The sequence below is a fragment of the Dermochelys coriacea genome, chromosome 7, assembly GCF_009764565.3.
Source record: "Dermochelys coriacea isolate rDerCor1 chromosome 7, rDerCor1.pri.v4, whole genome shotgun sequence".
NCBI lineage: Eukaryota > Metazoa > Chordata > Testudines > Dermochelyidae > Dermochelys > Dermochelys coriacea.
Genome location: NC_050074.1, coordinates 10,215,780 through 10,236,761, shown reverse-complemented (window position 1 = coordinate 10,236,761; position 20,982 = coordinate 10,215,780). Strand labels below are relative to the sequence as shown.

Here is a 20,982-nt window from a genome sequence, read left to right as displayed (position 1 = left end):
TGGACTATCTGTTGGATTAAAGATACAAGGTCTGTCAACTAACTCAATCAAAATACTTTTGGATGCAGTCATAGCCTTCCACTCACCTGTAGAGGGCTTCTCAGTTTCTGCCCATCCCGCTATGGCCAGATTCCTCAAGGGCTTACACAACTATTTTTTCCCTGTATGAAAACTGGCTGCTCAGTGGAACCTTAATTTGATTCTCAATGCCTTGAGGAAACCCCCCTTTGAACCGATGGCTATCTGCTCTCTCCTTCACCATTTCCTCAGGGCTTAATGCCTTGCAGCCATCACTTCAGTTAGATGGATGGGAGAGCTCAGTGCTCTTATGGGAGACCCTCCATTTACTACCTTCTATAGCAGTAAGGTTACCCTGCATTCTATACTTGCTTCCTACCAAAGGTCTCTTGGGAATAACATATACATCAAGAGAGCCCCCTACCAGTGTTTCACCCAAAGCCTCATGCTTTCTAAGAGGAGGCCAGCGTGCATATGCTAGACATCAGAAAGCTCTTGCCTTTTACCTTGACAGGACTAAGATCTTGTGGGTCTCGCCTAAGCTATCGTTTGCAGAGACAATGAAGGGCCAACCTATTTCTACTCAAAGATTGTCGTTTTGGGTTGCATTTTAACCTACTATGAATCCGCTGGGATGCAGGCCCCCCTCGCCCCCTCCAAAGTGATAGCACTTTCCACTAGGGCTCAGTCCACTTCTGTAGCTCTACTGAAAGACATTTCCATAATCGAAATCTGAAGGACTGCAACTTGGTCTTCCATCCATACCTTTGCCAACCACTGTGCTATCTTACCGGCTTCCAGAGATGATGCTACCTTTGGTGACAGAGTCCTCCAGACCATCTTGGACTTGCCTCCTCTTCCTCCACTTCCTTGATGAGTTACTGCTTGGGAGTCTCCTAGAGTGGAGTGCCTTTAGGGACATATACTTGAAGAAGGAGAGGTTACTTTCCTGTACAGTAACTTGAGTTCTTTGAGATGTTTGGTGGGGGAACACAAGGAGCTGCTCTGCACAGCCATGGGCTCATGCACGTTGCTCTGCTATCTCTGGTCAAGAGCTCTTGGGCTTATGTGTATCCTATAGCAGAGCACCCATAGGAGCACATGTCGAAGAACTCAAGTTACTGTACAGGTAAGTCACCTCTCCTTCTGCATGGTTACACTGGCTCCAATAATAGCATCTGTAGAAAAACACACATGGCTCACAGTTCTCAATATAAAAGAGGTATACTTTCACATGGATCGTCACCCTTCTGACAGAAGAGCCTTCAGATTTGTGGAGAGTCTAAAAAATTGTCAATGCAGGGTACTCCTGTTCAGTCTAGCAACTGCATGTAGAGTCTTCACAAAAGTGTTTTCTGAAGTAACCGCATGACTCAGACAGGGTGGTTCCACAGTCTTTGTGTATCTAGGCAACTGGTTTCATACAGGCAAGACGATCCAGAAGCCATAGTATTGACCTCATTGTTACTCCATCACTGAGAATCTCTGTGAACATAGAAGAGTCTACTCTGACTCAGCCCCAAACTGTAGGTTTCATAGGAGTGACCTTACACTTAGTCAGAGAGAGGATTTCTCTCTCTATGGACAGATTCCAACCCATGGGCAACCTGATAAATCAGATTATGCACAACCTTCGAATGTAGGTCGGGATTTGCTTAGTGTCCTGGTCACATGGCCTCATGTACTGACATAATGCTGTTCACCAGCCTTCACCCCCCTTGCTTGCAGGTTTGGTTTTGAATAGTAGATATGCTGAGTAAACACAGCATGAATACTGTAGTGACAGTCCACATAAAGATAACGGCCTCTCTGACTTCGTGCAAAGATCTTAGAATCACAGGACTGGAAGGGACCTTGAGAGCACATACTACGCTCATGGCAGTACTAAATATTATCGAGACCATTCCTGACAGGTGTTTGTCCAACCTGCTCTTAAAAATTCCCAATGATGGAGATTCCAGAACCTCCCTAGGCAATTTATTCCACTGCTTAACCACTCTGACAGTAAGTTAAGAAGTTTTTCCTAATGTCCAACCTAAACCTCCCTTGCTGCAATTTAAGCCCATTGCTGCTGCTTCTTTCCTCAGAGGTTAAGAAAAACAGTTTTTCTCCCTCCTCCGTGTAACAACCTTTCATGTACTAGAAAACTGTTATCATGTCCCCCCCTCAGTCTTCTCTTTTCCAGAGTAAACTAACCCAGTTTTTTTTTTTCAATCTTCCCTCATAGGTCATGTTTTCTAGATCTTTAATCATTTTTGTTGCTCTTCTCTGGATGCACAAGTGTGCATGGATGTTCCTTTCCTATCTGCCACACATGACAAGACAATCATTACAGATGCCTCCTCGTTAGGTTGGGGGGGGTGTCACATGGGTGGTCAGATAGCACAAGGCACTTGGATGCGCCCCCCCCCCCGAAACTGGAATGGATGTAAATCTCCTGGAAGTCAAAGTAGTTTGAGACTGAACATGCTGAACATTCTTACCATTAATCCAGTCTTACCACGTTCTCATACTGTCAGACCATATGACAACTGTATTCTACATAAACAAACAGGGAGGGGTGATATCCATTCCCCTGTGTATAGAAGTGGTCAGTTTATGGAACTGGTGTATCAAGAATCTCATCACTTTATCAGCAACATACCTTCCAGGAACCCAGAATTTGCTGGCGGACAGCTTCTGTAGTTACTTAGCCACCGACCATGAGTGGGAGTTACACAGCTCTGTGGGGACCATAGTTGGGACCTGTTCACCTCCCAGATAAATGGGAAATGCAGCACATACTATTTCAGGGGAACTCAGAACTAGTTTTACAGAGGTGAAACTCTCTCTATGACCTTGGGCACACCATTTTAACGACGCCTTTCCTGCTATCCCTCTGTTCTCTTGAGTATTGTGGAAGATTTGACTGGACAGAGGATGAATTGTTCTTGATGTGCCCAAATGTCTCAGGCACTTCTGGTTCTCAGATCTCCTCAATATGTCTGCTGAGCCATCCATCCACATTTACCGCTTCTGGGACATCTGACCCTTCGATTTTTTGAGTTAAGATATCCCAGCGTGGAAGCTCTTCACTTGGCAGCTTGGTATTTGGGTAGGCATCGGATCTAGAATGGTCCTGTTCTGAAACTCTGCAAGCTGATTTACTAATAGCAGAAAGGTCTTCATGCTACTTAGTCAAATGGAAATATTTCTGTCGGGGCTCAGCACCACTGTGTATATCCCAAGACACGGGGTGTTCCTGATATTTCGGATTACCTTCTCACCCTCAAGATGACAGGTCTTTCCCTTAGCTGATATAAGTTTACCTGGAGACAAGCAGTACATGTCACCCTTCAACAGATGCCTATCCTGTATTTGCTTATCCAATCACCTCCAAATTCTTAAAGGGCTTAATTAGAATTGTCCCACCAGTAATCAGACCAACCCCTCAATGGCTCCTTAATTTAGTACTTTAAATGCCTACCAAGCCACTTTTTGAACCCCTAGTTACCTGTTTGGTACTTCACCTGTCTATGAAGGTTGTCTTCCTCATTGCCATCACCTCATCCAGATGGGTAGGAGAACTGGGTACCCTGATGGCAGATCCTCCTTGCACAATATTTCGTAAAGACAAAGTCTCACTATGACTACATCTGAAATTCACCCCTCAGTAGTTTTGGAGTTCTTCATAAGCTGACCATCCACTTACCTGTGTTCTTCCCAAAGTCCCACGCTTTCAACAAAGAGAAAAGACAACATTCCTTCAGTGTGAGATGAGCTTTGGCATTTTACCTACAGAGAACAAAACAGATCAGAAAGTCACCAAGGCTGTTCATTGCCATAGTGGAACGAGCCCAAGTACAAGCTGTTTCCTCCCATAGGGTCTCCAAATGGATCTCTGGCTGTATCCTACTTGTTATGAGCTGGCATACCTTCCTCCCTCATAAAGGGTACAGGCTCACTCTACAAGAGCACAAGTAGCCTTGGTAGCAATACTTCAAGAGATACCTCTGCTTGACATTTGCAAGGCAACAACGTGGAGTTCCACCTATGCATTCAAGAGACATTACATCTTAGTCAATGCCTCCTCCACTGATGCATCTTCGGGGATGGTGGTTTTGAAGCAGCCATGCCACCTGCCACTTTACACCCTCCTCCTTTCTGAGTACTGCTGGTAAGTCACCCACAGTGGAATACTGACAGGGACTAAGAAAAGGAGTACTTGTGGCACCTTAGAGACTAACAAATTTATTTGAGCATAAGCTTTCGTGAGCTACAGCTCACTTAGCTCACGAAAGCTTATGCTCAAATAAATTTGTTAGTCTCTAAGGTGTCACAAGTACTCCTTTTCTTTTTGCGAATACAGACTAACACGGCTGCTACTCTGAAACCTGACAGGGACTAGCGTTTAAAGAAGACAGGGAAGTTGCTTAACCCTCACCACTGGAGTTCTTCAAGATGTGTGGTCCCTGTCTGTCTTCCACTCCTCACCTTCCTTCCCCTCTGCTTTGGACTATCTCTGATTTGTGGTAAGAGGAGGAACTGGAGAGGCATTGCTCTGCACCGCCCTTTATACCCTTGCCACGGAGCATAAGGAGAGCAAGAGTGCCGCTGCGGACCAGCGGACATTACTTGCAAGAATTCCCCAGTCTCAGAAACTTCCCTCTTTATTTTTTAGTTTATTGTTAAAAATGTATGAATGACTGTCCTTTTTTTTTATTGGTGTGAAGATATATGATCTATTTTTACATGTATACTTTTTAGACCCAGTGGCCCACTGTCGTTAAATGTTTGTTTTGAATACATGTCCAGTGTGCTACCTTTTCACGAAGACAAACGTTGAATGCATTTTTATGAGGTGGAAGAGATTGTTGAATGTATGGAAACCCTTTCTGGCTGAATTATACAACTGAATTCATTCAACATGCTTGGTATATCTTGTTCTTTTGGTATTGCCACTCTGTTCGTCACCTTTTAGTGCTTTAGGCATATGGCATGCAGTACATCCAGAGAAGTGTCAACAACATGGCATATATTGTACATACTGATCTGGATACACCGCTGAAAATAATGGGCCCCCCTTTAAAAGGCATCGTGCTAAGAATAGAGAATGCAGCGATATGCAAACAGTTAATTTGCCATTAGTTTCGTGTTTGAAGTCAAAGAGGGTTATATTTTAATGACTTATTATTTAGTTTGCTATTTATTTGTTACTAATGCAAATTAAAAATGTAATCTTGTGGTCATGTTAATGCAGGCAGACACCTGCACCGATGCAGAACACAGCTGATGTCGGTAGGCTCCGTGTGAGGTCCTGGGTCTACCTGTGTGGAGACAACTGGGGTCAGAACCTGTGTGAGAGAGAGATAGTAGTACTTATGCCAGTTTGATGGTTCTGGTGATCCAAGTGGTCTTTTTAGTCCATAACAGAGACGGCGCAGCATGTGACAGGCTTTCCCCATGCTATCCCGCCCATTTGCCTCAACCCTAACTTGGGGAGGCCACTTGTAGAAAAGGTCATTCAGTCCTTGGCCTTTTTCTTGGTACTGCTAGCAAATCTGTTGGTTGAGGGATGATGACAGTGGACTGAGCCCACCAAAGGCATTTTGTGTAGGCCACCAAGAAGCCATTAAATGGTCACAGTCAGATTAGCTCACTTCTGACCTGTGTTCCAGTCCTGCAAATGGACACGCAGGCAGATTGTTGTGACTACAAGGAAACCCTTTGATGGCAATGGGACTCTGTGGTTAAAAAGATCTGCACCTTTTGAATCCTACTGAGGATCGGGGGGCCTGGATTCATAGTGGTAACGTGAAGGTGGAAGGCTCTGTCTCCCATTCCCAATTCCTTGAGCTATCCAATTCCCCACTCCTCAATGCACCCTTCATCCCCCAGGAACGCCAATTTTAAAATTAAGAAAATTTTAAATAAATGTTTATTTTAATCACTGTGTCTGAGAACTTTGCAAATATGTTTCACCTTTAAAATAAACTATTTGTACTATATTCTGTGTCTCTTTAGCTGTTTGTTTTGCTGAGTAGGACTGGCTCTGAAGTTTTAATGTCTGAAGTGCAGAGAAGCAGTGGGTGAAGAAGGACATAGCTCCTTCCCCACAAAGAATAAATATTTTTCTGTTAAACGTATGGTCTTTTAGCGGTTCATGATATTCATGGGATTGTGCAGATCACCACAAGGGCAAGACAGAACAATAAAATATTTGGTTTTAATCTTTATTGAATGCTGAACATTTTGTGCATGTTTATGAGGGTTAACCATTAATAGCACATGTTAATGAGTAGAAGTCTTGAGCTAGCTTCTGAGATCTTTTAGTTAGTGCATGAATTTTCTAATAGATGACCGTACTTGTAACGTGCCTAATTATGAAGTCATGTTCTAATCAAACCTTGAATAAGTGAAGAATTTCCCCCTGTCTTTTGCAGTTATGGCCGCGGCAGATACACATCATTCCAGTGCTTATCCTTTCTGGTTTTTCTCCTTAAACATTCACGTAGTCTCCTTTTCTGAAACATTTATTTGTACTGAATTTCAGCACAGGAGTGTGTGTGTATGTGTGTATCTTTTTTTCAATTTTACAACATCAACACAAATGCTGAAAAATAGTGACAGCCTTTCAAGTTGTTGCATCACTTTGTCGTACTTCCAGGTGAAGTACATGAAAGTGATTATAGGTAATAAATATCTTTTTTTTAAACTTATTGCAGAGGCAGTTTTTCCCCCTGTTAATGAGGGTAATTTGACTTGGTTGAAGGATTGCAGTTCTTAAGAATTAATGCAGCAATCCAATTCAAAGATTTAAAGAGATCTAAGATTTTTCACAGGTCGTGTGCTAGTGAATGTGCTCCTATCACATAGCAGCTAATGGACTTGAACAACAGTCTGTCATTTACTGTTAACTCAGTGTATAGCAGCTTTGCCCTTGATAGCAGGTATACTATCCCAGAGCAGGTTATTTAGTACTGTGGTATATTTGTAACACTTTTAAGAGAGAGTATCCTATTTCTAACAGCCCTTATTACTGTATGAAGTGAGGTTACCTTTCTGACTTTCTTAATTACGTGTTTGAATCCTAATATGCTGTAGAATAAGGTATTTTATGCTCTGATAGCTGCCTTCTAATTTTTTTCTTCTTTTCAAATATGGCTTATATATCTATAATATATAAAATATTTATACATTGCATTTTCACTATAAGTACACACAGGGTTTATTACATAAATACAAAAGTGATATGTCTTGGTCTCCATAAGTTCCCATTTTTTAGGGATGCATTATTACCTTTTAACAATGTTTAGTTATGGCTTATTTGTAAATGACGTTAGAAATGCTCTAATTTCTTGATCCTATTATGTTCCTGGGTATTAAAAATCCTATTTTAAGGTAATTAGAAGGATTCTCTTCCATTTAAATGTGTGTTCTCCAGACAGTGTCACTCTATACTCTGCACACAAGAACCTTTGTTCCTTAATTAGAAAAAGGACTAGAGCTCATTAATTGTGGATACCAAGTGATGGCTGCTTAAATGGTGAAGCGATAATACAGTTTAAATAATGATTGAGCCTATATTTTAAAAAGTCTTATAATATTTAGAATTGATGGTGATAAATACTCTGAATATGATACAATTTCCATATTGAGACTTTTATTAAAAGCTTTTTCTTTAGGAGATTGAACCCCAGTCAGGTACAATAAATAAGGGGTGAATTGCATTGGTACAGTGTCTGCCATTTTAAAAAGTCAACATATGTCAACAGTCTCCACACAATGATTTCTGATATACCACAGTTTCCCCCTATACTTAGCAAAGGGAAATAATTGTGATAACTGTCTAGCAACTGAACGGTTTTGATCTTGGCCTTATGGAATCAGATTGTGATGAAAAGAATATTTTAATTGCTTGCTTGCAAACAGGATGTGTTATAAATGTATTAACACTTCATAAGGGTTTATTTTGGAATATGAAGATGTGTGTACTTTGTCCTTTACATTTTTAACATCTCACTTGCATCCCCTAAGGAAGAAAATGCAAGAACTTTGAAAGATAAAATAAAACACTGTTTACTGAAAGATATGAATCTATATAGTGACCATAGACCTGGGCACTGTGCATCCCTTCAGATATGCAGCAATATTGCTTAAATTTCAGAGTTCTACAGATTTGGAGTGAACTCCCAGTTTTATTAGTAAGGGCAATGCTGAAAGAGAGCAGAAGCTTATGGGAGCTGATAATTTGGATTTTTTTTTTCACATTAGGAGCCAAGTACTTGTATTTTTCTTGCTTCACGCATATAATATTATGCTTTCGGTCAAATAGGGATCATAGAAATTTGAGATGTAACAGGCTGATTAGATCATTTAGTCCTTCACTCTGCCATTACAGGAGTAGCAGTGTGACATCAAGACCTTCTGCATTCATATATTCACAGCAGATGCTGCCATCCTACCGCATGTCTATGGGACAGAACTTGTGCCATGGTTTACTGCACAGTTGAGGCCAGGTACCCTGGAGCTGCCAATTTCTGTGCTTTAATATTTGTATAATTTAAAATTATGATTTTTACTAGTATTCTCAGGCATTTCAAAGGATAAAAATGGAACAGCACGGGAAATCATTTGAAAGATATAGATTATTAAGAAGGTGAACACTTCTTTTGAGGAATGACTGGACCATGTGCTGTAGCATCACCCTGGTTTTACTCTCTATCTCCTGCTGTCCTTTTCAGCTCCCCAGCTCAGACTTTTACTTCAGCACTACCTTTTTCACCTACCTTCCCAGCCCATTTCTGTCTTTTTTTCCTCTTCTCACTTTGAGCACTAAACAGGGATAAAATTTTTCTAATGCTAATGAAAATCCTTATTAACAAAACAGAGTGTTTCATAAGTAAAGAATAGGAAATTTGGCATGTAGAAGTATGGGTTTGTCTTCTGTTATAATAGGTTATGAATCAGAAATGGTGACTTGGGTTGGGAGAGGGAACCTTCACTCAAAATGTACTGCTTTCTAGCTTTGTCTGGCTGGAAAATGTGATTTTTGGTAACCTTCTATATTGTACAGCTCTCTGTGAGAAAGAAAAATAGTTTTTTACATTTTAAAAAACTCTGTTCTTCAATTGGCTATGCAAAAATCTTATTACAGTATTTATTCCAAACCTGCACACATAATGTTCAGTCAAGGAGAAAACAGCAAAAAACAGTTGTTGATGGACTTAGCAGAGAACTGGATTAAATAAGCATTAGTCTACTGAAGCTGATTACAGGAATATGAAAATGCAGTATCTTAATGGTACATATTTTCATGTGGCAGCTCAGTTGCCTTTCATTTTGCAGCTAATATGTCTATTCTTATGAGTCATTTACTTCTTTAATTACCTTTTGCAGGCAAGGCACCATGGTATATTAATGTGAATGATTTTTACTGCCAGTTTATCATACAATGCCCCAGAAGTTGAAAGGCATAATTGACTTGGAAGAGCAGCTCATGAAGGAAACAATATTTAGTTGACAGTTTTCCTTGTACTCTCTGTTGACGTTTATGAGTTTACACTATGCTAAAGGAGTAATAAACACAATTTTCTTTCAATAACAGGAAAGAGTAGCTTCTCAGATACATTTGTGGAAAACAGATTTGTTCATTTCTTGAATAATATAAAATAATGTGTTTCCAGTGCGGAGACATATATAAAATTGTCAATTGAATTAAACCTTGGAAGGTGCATTTGTAACCAGCCTTAGAGCATTAGAAGGTATTAGGATGCATATGAATCAAATCAATCTAATGAATATTTAAATTATGTACAGATTTGGATAAATCATTTTCAAATCTGGGTGTTGGATTATTTGGTGGCCTTCTCTTCAATGGGAAAACTTGAAGAGAGCATGCAAATCTGTTTGCATAGGTGGGAAAATGCTAGTCTATGAGCTCTTGATAATGAAATCCTAATTCACAGTTTCTCGGTAACTTTCCCGAAGTTACAAGCTTGAGAAAAGTTGAAAATACAGGATTGCAATCTGTCAAAGTCTGGGTTGTTTCTGGAATGATATTTTTATTGAATTGACCTTGTCAAATAGCAAATTCTCTTTTAATACATCCAAGGGATCATGCAAAGGTATGATCAATCATGTCATCCACTTTAATTAATTTAAAGGCACACATGCACTCATAGCTAGCTTTAAGCCCCCACGTTTCCAGCCTTGGTATGTTGATGCAAACTATTCTCTCGTTGGCTTGGAGACAGTTAAACTTTTCACAGTTTTCTACGATTGTTTGCAGTTCAGCCCCATGCAACATAATGAAAGTTTTCGAGCCATCTGTTGTTAAGCTGGCGGTGAGCAAGGCCAGTATATCCAAACAAAGTGCTGGCCTGCTGTAAACTGAACCTGTCAGTTTAGCATAGCTTTGTTGACCTCCCCAATGTGCAGGGCAGCCTGTGGTACCAGGCGCTGGCTGTGTATATAGCTTAGAAGGGAACTGCTTGGGGGGACCATGTTTACTTTTTCCACTTAGTGTTCCTCCCACAGGCTTGAACTAGTTTATACTAAATCTTTAAATTGACACTGTTTTTTTTCTATTCTGAACTTTTTGGGTTACCGGAAAAAAAAAATTCGACCATTGCTGGCGTTTTGAACTTTTCAGAAAAGATTTCAAGAAAGAAAGGTTTGTATGTGTGTGATAGATATGTTCACAAATATCACAGCTTGGTTTCTGGGTTACTATTGTCTTCTTTGTTCTGTGTTATTTAAGATCAGTTACTCATTTGCTTTGGAGTTTGGGAACCAGTAGACAAGGTGGAGCATAGTAAGCAGTGAGTGCTCCTGTATGTGTTGTCTTAATATGAAACTGATGTTGCATCCAACAATATCTGGAACTGGCCTCCTTTGCTTTGTTTGGTTTTGTTTTGGTGGGTAACATTTCCACTGTATGATTTTATAGAATCTAAGACATGTCTGACCAAAATCACAGCGATCAAAGCTGGAAATGACTGGAACCCTCCTGCTTTTCTTTGTTTTGTTTTCTTTCTTGTGTAACATGTCAAGCTTGCCTGATTTTTGCATTCTCACCTGTCTCGGTGCACTTGTATCTTTCCTATTCTCCTTGTTCCTCAAACATTCTTCCCCTTTTTCTTACTGAATGAATGCTTATTTTTTGTTTTTTGTCTAGGAGATAGTATATGATATTTTACCATAAATCTTAATCCATGGTAAACAATTTGTGACCATGTTTAAGGGCTTGGCAACAAATCTCACTGAGGCTGAGACAGGAAAATAAGTGTTCCCTATCTCTAATGTTTGCTTTTTGGACTACACCTACAGCAAACACCTTTGTGCTTTGACCTCTGCCAGAAGTACTTTTTCTACTTTATTTTCTACTTTTGGCGTACTTATTGTGTGGTTTTTGGCCTCTTCAAGTACATTTTAGCTACCCAACCATTTTTGGAAATCAGTCTTGTTTACTATGACCTAAATGCTGCAGTACTTCATCAGGAAGAAGTTTACCTGAGTGAAGATCTGCATAATTTTGGCTTTGTTGTGTATACCAAACATACCTCTTGTGCAGTTACTAAAGTGCGTCCTATAAAACCATTGTTAAATATGTCGCAGCCAGTCAGTAACTTCAAATGGTATGTATCACATGTAGTGGAAGCACCTCAGTATTTCACAGAAAGTAAAGAAAGAACAATTAAAAGTCATTAAAAGCAGTTTTTTATTTTAAATATACCAGAGAGTTGGGAATTCCACAGTGAGGGGTATAATGTATACAGGACCAGTCACCAATCAATGATGTTTCAAGTTACATTCTGTGCCATATGTTATAGGTGCAAGAAGTATGTCAGTGGTTAAAAACGCTCAATTTAAAATTCAAATGACTGCACTTACTAGGAAATCCCATACAACCCTAATCTGTTTGTAAGGTGACTGACACAAAGTGCTTTTTGTTTTAAGGTAAAAGAAAATGCTTTCAGGATAGGGTTTCTGGTATAAATGTCAGGTGCAATGCAATGTGTGCTCTCTAAAGAAGTCGAGTAGATAACCTTGGCTTTTAGGACATTGCCTTTTACAAAATGAAATTGTATTTTGGTTTTTTAAAAGTAGGACTACATTAAGAGGTCACTTATTAGCTATGTTTTTGCTAGCTGTCTGAAACTCAGCTCTACTGTCTATTAAACTCAAACCACTATGTAAACATTCCTGTGTTGTTCCTGGTCTCTACAATGGCCAAGGGGATCATGTTTCACCTGCCTGCACATCTTCAAGCAATTAGAGCAATTAGCTTGAAGCCATTTCACATTCAAGGTCTGCTGTGACATTCAAGTCCAGAAGAAGTCTGGAGGAAAAAAAACCCAACAACCTAGAATATAGAATGGCCACATTTCAAAACACATGAATAAATAATCCACTTTCTCTTTTTGTATTTACAGCTACTAAAGGATGCTGTTGTATGGGTTATGAATACGTATACAAAATTGTTGTTACCAAGAAAGCATCCTAATAGTTTAAACTTGATAATGAAGTTTTGCCTATGCGTTGGGTTGGGTACGGGGGAGGAATAGCAACCTGACTTCCAACGGTTATTGGTGTGAAATTATGTTATCCTGGTCATATTTATTGACCTCGCTTGCTTGTAGGACAAATTTTTCTTCTTATTTATGTGGGGATTTATATTTGATGTTAACATTGTAAAACTGCACTCATTCAGGTACATGTATCAGTTACAGTGACATTCAGCACTAAGTTTAGTGATTCTAGCAGTAAGTCTTCAAAGCTGCTATTTTTTAAAAGGTTGGAGCAGATTAGTGGTGACCTTAAAAGATTAAACTAGTACAGTTTAAAGATAAATAATCAGCCTTTAGCACATTAGATAGCTACATAAGCATGACAGAAGGTGACTTTCTTCCAACAGTTCTAGAATCCAGGAAGCATTTTTACATTTGTAACTTGGCTACACAGGACTAGTGCTTTGCACAAAGCAAGACATAAACTGATTATACCACTTCAAATTGGTTAATGCAGTTTTAAATCCACAGTTTTCCTGTTGGTTTATTATGCAGAAGAGAGTAATTTTAAAAGCTATACCCACTGCAAAAGATGATCTTGCTTTGCTGTCCCGGAGGGTGTTCTTAATCAGAAATAACCGCAGGCTAAATTATAATGTGGAATTCTGCTGCCCTTTAACCTACTGCCTGCTCATTCAGTGTTTGCTAACAAACAGCTCTCAGTACACAATTGTTTGAGAATTACTTTTTCATTATATGTGCTGACTTCAATTAAAATAAGAAGCTTTTTGAGGGTGGGGAATTTAAAATGTATAGATGTCCTGGGAAAGTTTTAGCAATAGTTTCCTTACAAGTCTTCTCCAGTACTTAGCTATAGACACTGTGGCACACGTAGTTCAATTTAAATAAAATAATCTCATGAACTAGTATGTCTATAGTGGTGGGAAGGAGGAGAATTTAATGACAGTCCAGTAACTAGCCACTTTGAAGAACTAGAACTCTAAACACGTGCATTCTAAAAGGGTGGATGTTCGAAAGGATGAGGTTACTCATCTCTTGAATTTCCACCAGCAAATCTCTAATTCTGCTTGTTACTTTATGGGCAAGCATGGGTAACTATTCCATATTATAAACAGTGATATTTTGAGTGGGGAAGTAAGGTCATAGTGGACTTTTTTATTTTATGTTCAGAAATACTTAATTAAAATGTACAGTTGGCAAATTAATTGGCAAGCTTAAGGTAAGAGTTACTGAGTTAGTAAAAGACTCGTTGCATGACACCCGTTTTCCCCCTTATGTTTACATGCTGGAGCGGAAACGTGGTACTTCAAAAGGAGGTGATGTCTTTTTGAAAGCAGGTCTTTCCAAAAAAATTTTCTAGACTAGTCTTCTGTTTCTATGATCTGTCTTTTGAACTGTTTTTGTGGCTGATCAGTTCCACCTAATATGTCTCTTGATTTCTGCTATTGTAATACTCAGACGACATGCTGTTCTCTTCATTTTTATAAGCTTTAGATGCTCCTGCCTGTCATACTCTGGCGGTTTATCTTCAGCGTCTGGATTTGCTTTCAGACTTGCATGTCTATCAAGCTGCTGTTGCTTTGAATGTGAGATCAAAAGAAGATGAATTCCAGTAAAAAAATTTCCTTGTATGAAGAAAAGATTGGGGCCTATGTAAACATTCCACTGACAGCTCCCAATGAGTTATTTTAGCAGAGCATTAGCACCCAGAATGACAGACAGTCCAAAACTACATGCTAAATAACAAATCGGTCCCTTCAGCAGCAGCACGTTGCCACAATACCAATACATTTTCTAAAGGAATCCTATTCCTCTTTTTTTTTCATTGAATATGGATGTTTGACTGTTCATCTCTTTTCAAGCTGCCTTACAGTGCTAGCCCTAGTTTACTTTTCTTGACAATATCTGTATCATGTCACCAACATGACAGAAGACAGGACTTTGATAATTGGGGTGAGAGACAGTCAGTGAGTCATCCTGAGTTAAATAGGTAGTTTGTTTTAGTGAGTGAAAGGAAAATGTAAAGAAGAAAAAGCATCTCCTAGAATATTGACTGCATACTCCTAAGATGTTAGATCCAAAGGGTTGGAGCGGGGTGGGGGTTGTCTTTTGTTGTTGTCTGTTGTTTTAACAAATCAAGCAGTTTGAAAAATAGCTATGAAGTCTGGCCAACCCTAAAAGACAATTTTAGACATAAATGTATACCACTGCAGAAAGTAGGAAAGTCTAGCTGGACTGAAACTATATGTAAATATGAATTTGCCTAGCTGCATAAGTGAACTGAATTTTTGCTGCTGTTTGGTCTAGTTCATTCTGTGTGTTTCTGCCTATAGACAGGGTGATTTTAATAATGCAGAATTAATAGATTTTTTTTTGTGATGTTAAATACAACTTTGAAATTACCTGCAAGCTCCTGCTGATCTTTCAACTTTGCAAGTGAAGAATTACTTAAGGAATTCTTGTGGTTTCTTTGTCGTTTAATAAAAGCAGACGTTGCTACTGTGGAGGCAAACCTCCCGTTGTTGCCTACAAAGGGCAGTGCTCCAATGTGTTTTCCCTTCAGTGTGCGCTTCGGCTGCACAGCACTTCCTGTTTATTCAAACATCTTTTTACCATTCTTCAACCCCCGCTTCACAGAAACAGCCAGAACACATCTACAGCAAGAAGACGGAAATCTAAAGACAGACAGTAAGAGCTTACTCTGTTAAACTCTTCATTTTCTCTGTAAGTGTTCAGAGAAAAGGAACACGTAGCTTGGGTTGAACTTTTCACTTGCTGCCTTCCTCTGTGGAGGTATTCTTGCAATGTAGGAAAAATTCATAGCCTAGGTTTTTAGAGCAAAAATAAGATGATTCAGTTTGTTTACTGCTTTGTTGGCCACCAACGGGTATTTTTTAACAGATTTTTAAAGAGATCCGGCTAGTTCTAACTCTTCTTTTGGTGCACTGTCGCTTTCAAATATATCTCTGGAGCTTAAGCAGTTGTGTTGTCATTAACCTTATGGGGGCTGACTTTAGCTTAGAATCTATGTATGCTCATTATGTTTTGTGTGTTTTCCTAATGTTTTCACAAGTAAAAATAGTCGAGAGAGCAAAAGAGAGAGACTCAGAATCTGTGTCTTCAGAAATGTTTCTTTTTGTCTTCCCCAAATTGTTTGCTCTGTCACCATTTGTGAACCAGTCTTGCTAATATTTGTTCCAATTTCATGCTAATAAAGATCAGGCTGCTGAAACAAGCATGGCTATTATCTCATTCATATTACTGTTGTTCAGATTGGTGATATTACAAAAGAAAAGGGAAACCATGCTCACTTTTGGTGATGGTTGTTAACTTTCATGTTAGGGGCTTTCTCTCCAGGTCTTCAGTGTTAATGATTAGGGTATCTGTGCATCTCAACTCTTTTTCAAAGATAGCATTGAGTCTCTGTGTTACCTGCATTTATAACATGTATGTTGTTTATCCTGTCTGTTCAGCTGACTGACTTAATAAAGTATTCAATATTTCCTTGATATTCTCCCCTCTCCCTTGAAAGTCCACCAAAATAAGTAGGCAACTTTTTAATGTGATCATTCATGGCATTCGTATACTCACTATAAAACATAAGAGGAAATGGAAAATATGTAGCCTGACCTATGGAGAAAATCCATCCTCACTGAGGCTTTTTCTGCAACTGTGAGGTCCTAATACACTTTAAAATTTTAAACGGTAAACTCCCATCCTCCTAGAAAAGAGAGCGAGAGAGAAATCGAGCTGTGTATTCAGCCAAACCACAAGTACAACAAACATATTTTTAAAATATATTGCTAGGCTGGCTTTTTAATGTTCAGAAGTTGTTCTACTTTGCAGGGGAAAATGGTACTTGCAACTGCCTTAAGGACAATTTGTTTAACAGTAGGAGTAATTGCATGGGGAAAATGGAAAGAGTGACTGAAGTTATTTACTCAGATGTTAGTGTAGGTGTGGGGCAGAAAACTCACTGTGGGAACAGTGGGCTGCTTTTCTTGGTATCGTAGTCTATTTGATGACCATCAAATTTCCCAGCTCGCTGGTTTTGTTTTTTCTGGATGGCATGTTTGATTATTTATCAGAAGGGAAAGGGAGTAGCTGAAGCAAATAAACATGTGACCAAGCTGTGTTTTGTTTTCCACTCAGAAGGCCATGCCCTTTAACAGATATACAGAAAATAATAAGGGTATTGTTTTATGATAAAAGGAAATTGTGTGTGTCATTTTTTAGCAAGTCACTTAACCCTTTGTGGTCTGTGGCCTCCGCCTTCTAAAAGCTCACAAGGTTTGCCCCTGGGAGTTAATCCACTGTTTTTTATGTTTTTGTCAGTGAAATGTTACCACTGATTATTTGTTCTACCATTTGGATTTGGTAGATTTTATTACATTTCTGCTTCAGCCTATCCATAGATATTTTTTTTCATTATAGTTAGGTGGTTGACTAAATCAGAACCACTTGCCGTTTTGTGGAAGGATGGATGTTGACTCTTGAGCAAAGTATTGACAGCACCGTTAGCTGTTCTGATATTGCTTCATCCAGTGTTACAATGTGGAGTTACAACAGTGCTAAATCTATTTCAGACACTCTCTTTCTTTAACACAATTCTTATTAGTATCATTGTGGATGGTATGTGGCTTCTAATGAGAGTTTTAGAGAATGTTGAATACATCTTCTGTGAAAAAGTATAAACTAAATAACTTAAGAAATAAAATAGAGGGTTGTCTGATCAGTGGGTAGCAGGTTGCATGTTTTAAGGTGCTTTTGCTGGATTAAAAGAAACAAGTTAAGACTGTGATATACTGGGGTACAATTCAGACCAGTACGGGTGAGGGGCTGTCACCCCTGCCCTGCAACGTGGGGTTGCTTGCTGAATGCCTTGCTGAAATAGGTCCCACCTGGACTACTTACAAACAGCTTCCCAGGATGCAAGTCACATCCTGAGTGCCTGTGTGTAACTGCACACTGCCAGCTGCAACCTGGCTCTCACCAGCCTTGGTTATACTGTAAGGTGACCCCAACATATCCCCAGTAGTGCCTTTCCCCCCAGAAATGTGTGTCCTGTACTGCCCAGCCCACTCCTGGACAGTACAAATATTTTAAATCCATTATTCCTTGAAGGGGATAATATACCATTTTATAATCTTAAATCGGGTTACCCCGACACTTCATTTTAAACGCACTGGATTAGTAAAATAAAGTTTATTAACTACAAAGAGAGAGAGCTTTGAAGTGAGTGCAAGTAATGAGGCATAAAAGTCAGAAATGGTTACACGAAAAATAAAGATAAAACACTTAACAGTGCCTAATTTAACAAACTATTAGATTTAAGCAAAATTTCTCACCACATGCTTCCAGCAAGATTATTGACCAAACTCTTCAGATCAGGACTCTCCCCCCCCCTCCCCCCTGAGTCCAGTGGATGATTTCCTTTGTCATCTTAGGTGTGATGCCAGAGACAGACTGGTCAGGGGGAGGCGTTTGGGGTGTTTGCCCTGCTTTTTATAGTTTCAATCCATCTTTTGAAAAAACATTTCTGTCTGGGACCTCAGAGACAGAGTCTGTGTGGAAGGATGTTCTCTGCTGTTTTTTTCTTTGTTTTCCCTCCCTGCTTGATGACTCTGTTTACTGCTTAGATGCAAATTAAGGCAAACACACTCGTTTGTTCGAGATAGGTCTGTTTAACCAGTTTGGTGCTATGGTGAGTTTCAAACATCATACAGGGAAATCCTATAACGTCACATACAATGTTGCTACACCTATTTTATCAGGACAGTACTGATCAGCAAGTTATAAGTTTTCAAATGATATCTTACAAAGCATACCTTGTACAAAGATTATTACAGTAGTATGTAGGGTGTGCATTCAGGGCTTTATTCCGTCACACTGACATTTGTGTGAAAGGAAACTGAGATGCAGTTTGTTTCACATTGTGCAGGTAAGTATAAATTTAATAGACAGACTGACTTGCTTTCAGAATCTCTCTTTGTCTCTTAGAATTGCATGTCAGTTCATGTGTTTATTAGCTCCCCTAGTCTGTAATACTAAGTGACTTGCTACTGTACCTTAGGTGTATTATCTAGGGTAAGGGTCATTCTTTTTGACAAGGACCTAGATTATGGTCAAAAAAGAAAAATTGTATGATTCTTTGAAGTTGCATAAAGAGATCCACATTGGTAGTGGATCCTGAGCAAGGACTTGAGTTAGGACAAGGCAGTGGCTTTATGAAACTAGTTTGAGGAGCATATTTCTTGCATAACGGGCTTGGTTGTGAACACAAAGAAGTTTGTGGGAGAAATGGACAAACAGGTAGTAGAGCCTGGCATTGTAGGCTTAGTATAGGGGGTTGAAGATGACATGGCAGAACGCAAGCAGATGAGTAGAGGGTCTGGTAAGGTAAGAACCAAAAGCTTGAATTTGATGCAGTGGAGAAGGGGGAGATAGCAGAGGGTCTCAGCAGGCCCATGGTATAGTCAGAACAAGAAGTCAGGAAAATGTTCTTAGCATTAGAGTTCTGAATGGGCCTCGAGGAAGGAAAGACTGGGAGGGCAGGGAGCTAGAGTGTGCCATACTTGAGATAGGGGATTATGAGAGTGTTAGAGGTGTGAACAAAGATAAAAGGCCATATCTTAGAGATGTAATGGAGCACACTTCAAACACAACCATGATTTATGGATCTTGAGGGAGAGCAGAGTCAAATATGACAGCCAGGCTATGGGCCTGAGTCACAGGGAGCATGGTGGTGTCAACAGTGCAGAGTGTGTAAGGGAACATAGGAATTAGCATACCAGGTTGGACCAGTGGCCCGTTTGGTTCAGTATCCCATCTGTGGTCATAGCTATTACCAGATGATTAAGAGGAAGACGCAAGAAGCCTCAAGACAGAGAATTATGGAATAAGCTGCCCATCGCGGAAGTTGCTTCCTGACCCCCGATGGTTAGAGGTTGACTGATGCCCTGAAGCATGAGGGTCCAAACCCTCTTTTATTTTGATCTTTTTCTAGTGTGTGGCTATGGATGTTCTCATTATTATCTATCCAACTGTCTAATCCTTTTTGGAATGCTACTGCACTCTTGACATTGGTGGTAGTTTGTAAAAGTAAGTTCCAAAGGATAAATTTGTCGCATATTAAAATTAATAAGTAAGTAAATAAAAAATCCCTTGATCAGTTTTAAATTTCTTGCAAGACAGCTTCATTGAATGTCTGCCTTCTATTTCTGCTTTACCATTTAAAAAAAAAAAGGTTACTAGAACTGAACACACTGTTCTAGGTTAGCTTGTGCTACTGAGTTGTAAAATGGCATTGTAATATTTGCAGTATTATTTTCCATCCCATTATTTATAGATCCTAACATTTTGTTTGCTTTTTGATCCCCTGCTGTGCACTGAACAGTGGTTGCATTGAGATGTCCGCAGTGATGGTGAGATCGTTTTCCAGAGTGGTTACAGATAATTTAGAATCCAATAATGTATATGTGTAGTTAACATTATTCCTGCCAATATTCAGTGTCTTTCAATTGTTAACAGAGGATCCCTTGGAAGTTCCTACAGTCTTCACAAGGCTCAACTAACCTAAGTAATTGTGTCTTACATGCAAATTTTGCCACTATGCTTTCCATCCCTGGATAATTACAGAATTTATAAAAACAGTATTGGTGTTAGTACAGAACTTAAGACTGTTGACACTTTTGCTGTGTTGAAAATTGGGTTTTTATTCCATGAGCCTCTGAATGCAATTTTGACCTATAATGTTTCAGAACGAGGATTAAAAATGTATTTAAAATATCTTGGCTACATAATGGAAACATGCAAGCAGCCCTGTTCAAAAAAAAAAGTTTACATCATAGCCACAAAAAGGCAGCGTCCACTCATACAGGACCTCTTCTTGAATAGGAGAATTTCCTTGACTTCTGATGCCCGAAAAGAACCTGCAGTGGCTGGTCCTCCAAATATTCAATAGTCTGATTCACTTTGGATAAACATGCAGAAGTTCAGAAATTGATCCAAGCTATCTGTTCCCTTTTAGCCTGTAAAAACGGTCTGGACATCTCATAAGATTTTTTTCATACTTCAAACAGTTCAATTCGGGTTCAGTTTGCATTATGAGCTGAGGCCCTTGTCAGGTAGCTTTCATTCTATCAGGATGTATTCGTTCAACCCCCCTTTGTCACTGAGATAGGCCTCAAATGTTCTGGGCCTTTCCTTGCCAATATAAAGGTAAGTTTTTTCTTGATCTTTGGGAACCTTTTACCAGGTGATGTTTAAGTGGCTCTGGCGAGTCTCGACAATGATTTCTTACAATAAAAGAGAGAAGTGTGGAACAAATCCTTTTACTCCATTACTGCCTGTTACTTTGTAAGAGAGCCACAGAAGATTTCAGATGTGACTAGAGAGTAGAATTTTCCTAGCCTTTGTTGCTGCCAACGCTGGTCCTAGATTCACTGGTACC

General features: G+C 39.4%; 1 protein-coding gene across 46 annotated transcripts in view; it reads left to right on the top strand.

The window, feature by feature from the left end:
- FOXP1 (forkhead box P1) overlaps positions 1–20,982 on the top strand; it is a 510,145-nt gene that overhangs the window by 340,581 nt on the left and 148,582 nt on the right. The window contains exon 1 of one of the 46 annotated variants that reach the window (XM_043519297.1): positions 8,410–8,516. The exons of 43 other annotated variants lie outside the window; for them this stretch is intronic. The gene's annotated coding sequence lies outside the window, so the exon portion shown is untranslated. Of the gene's footprint in view, positions 1–8,409; positions 8,517–15,071; positions 15,255–20,982 lie in introns of those variants that run through there. 2 more of the 46 variants (XM_038408292.2, XM_043519296.1) reach the window with 2 other exon arrangements.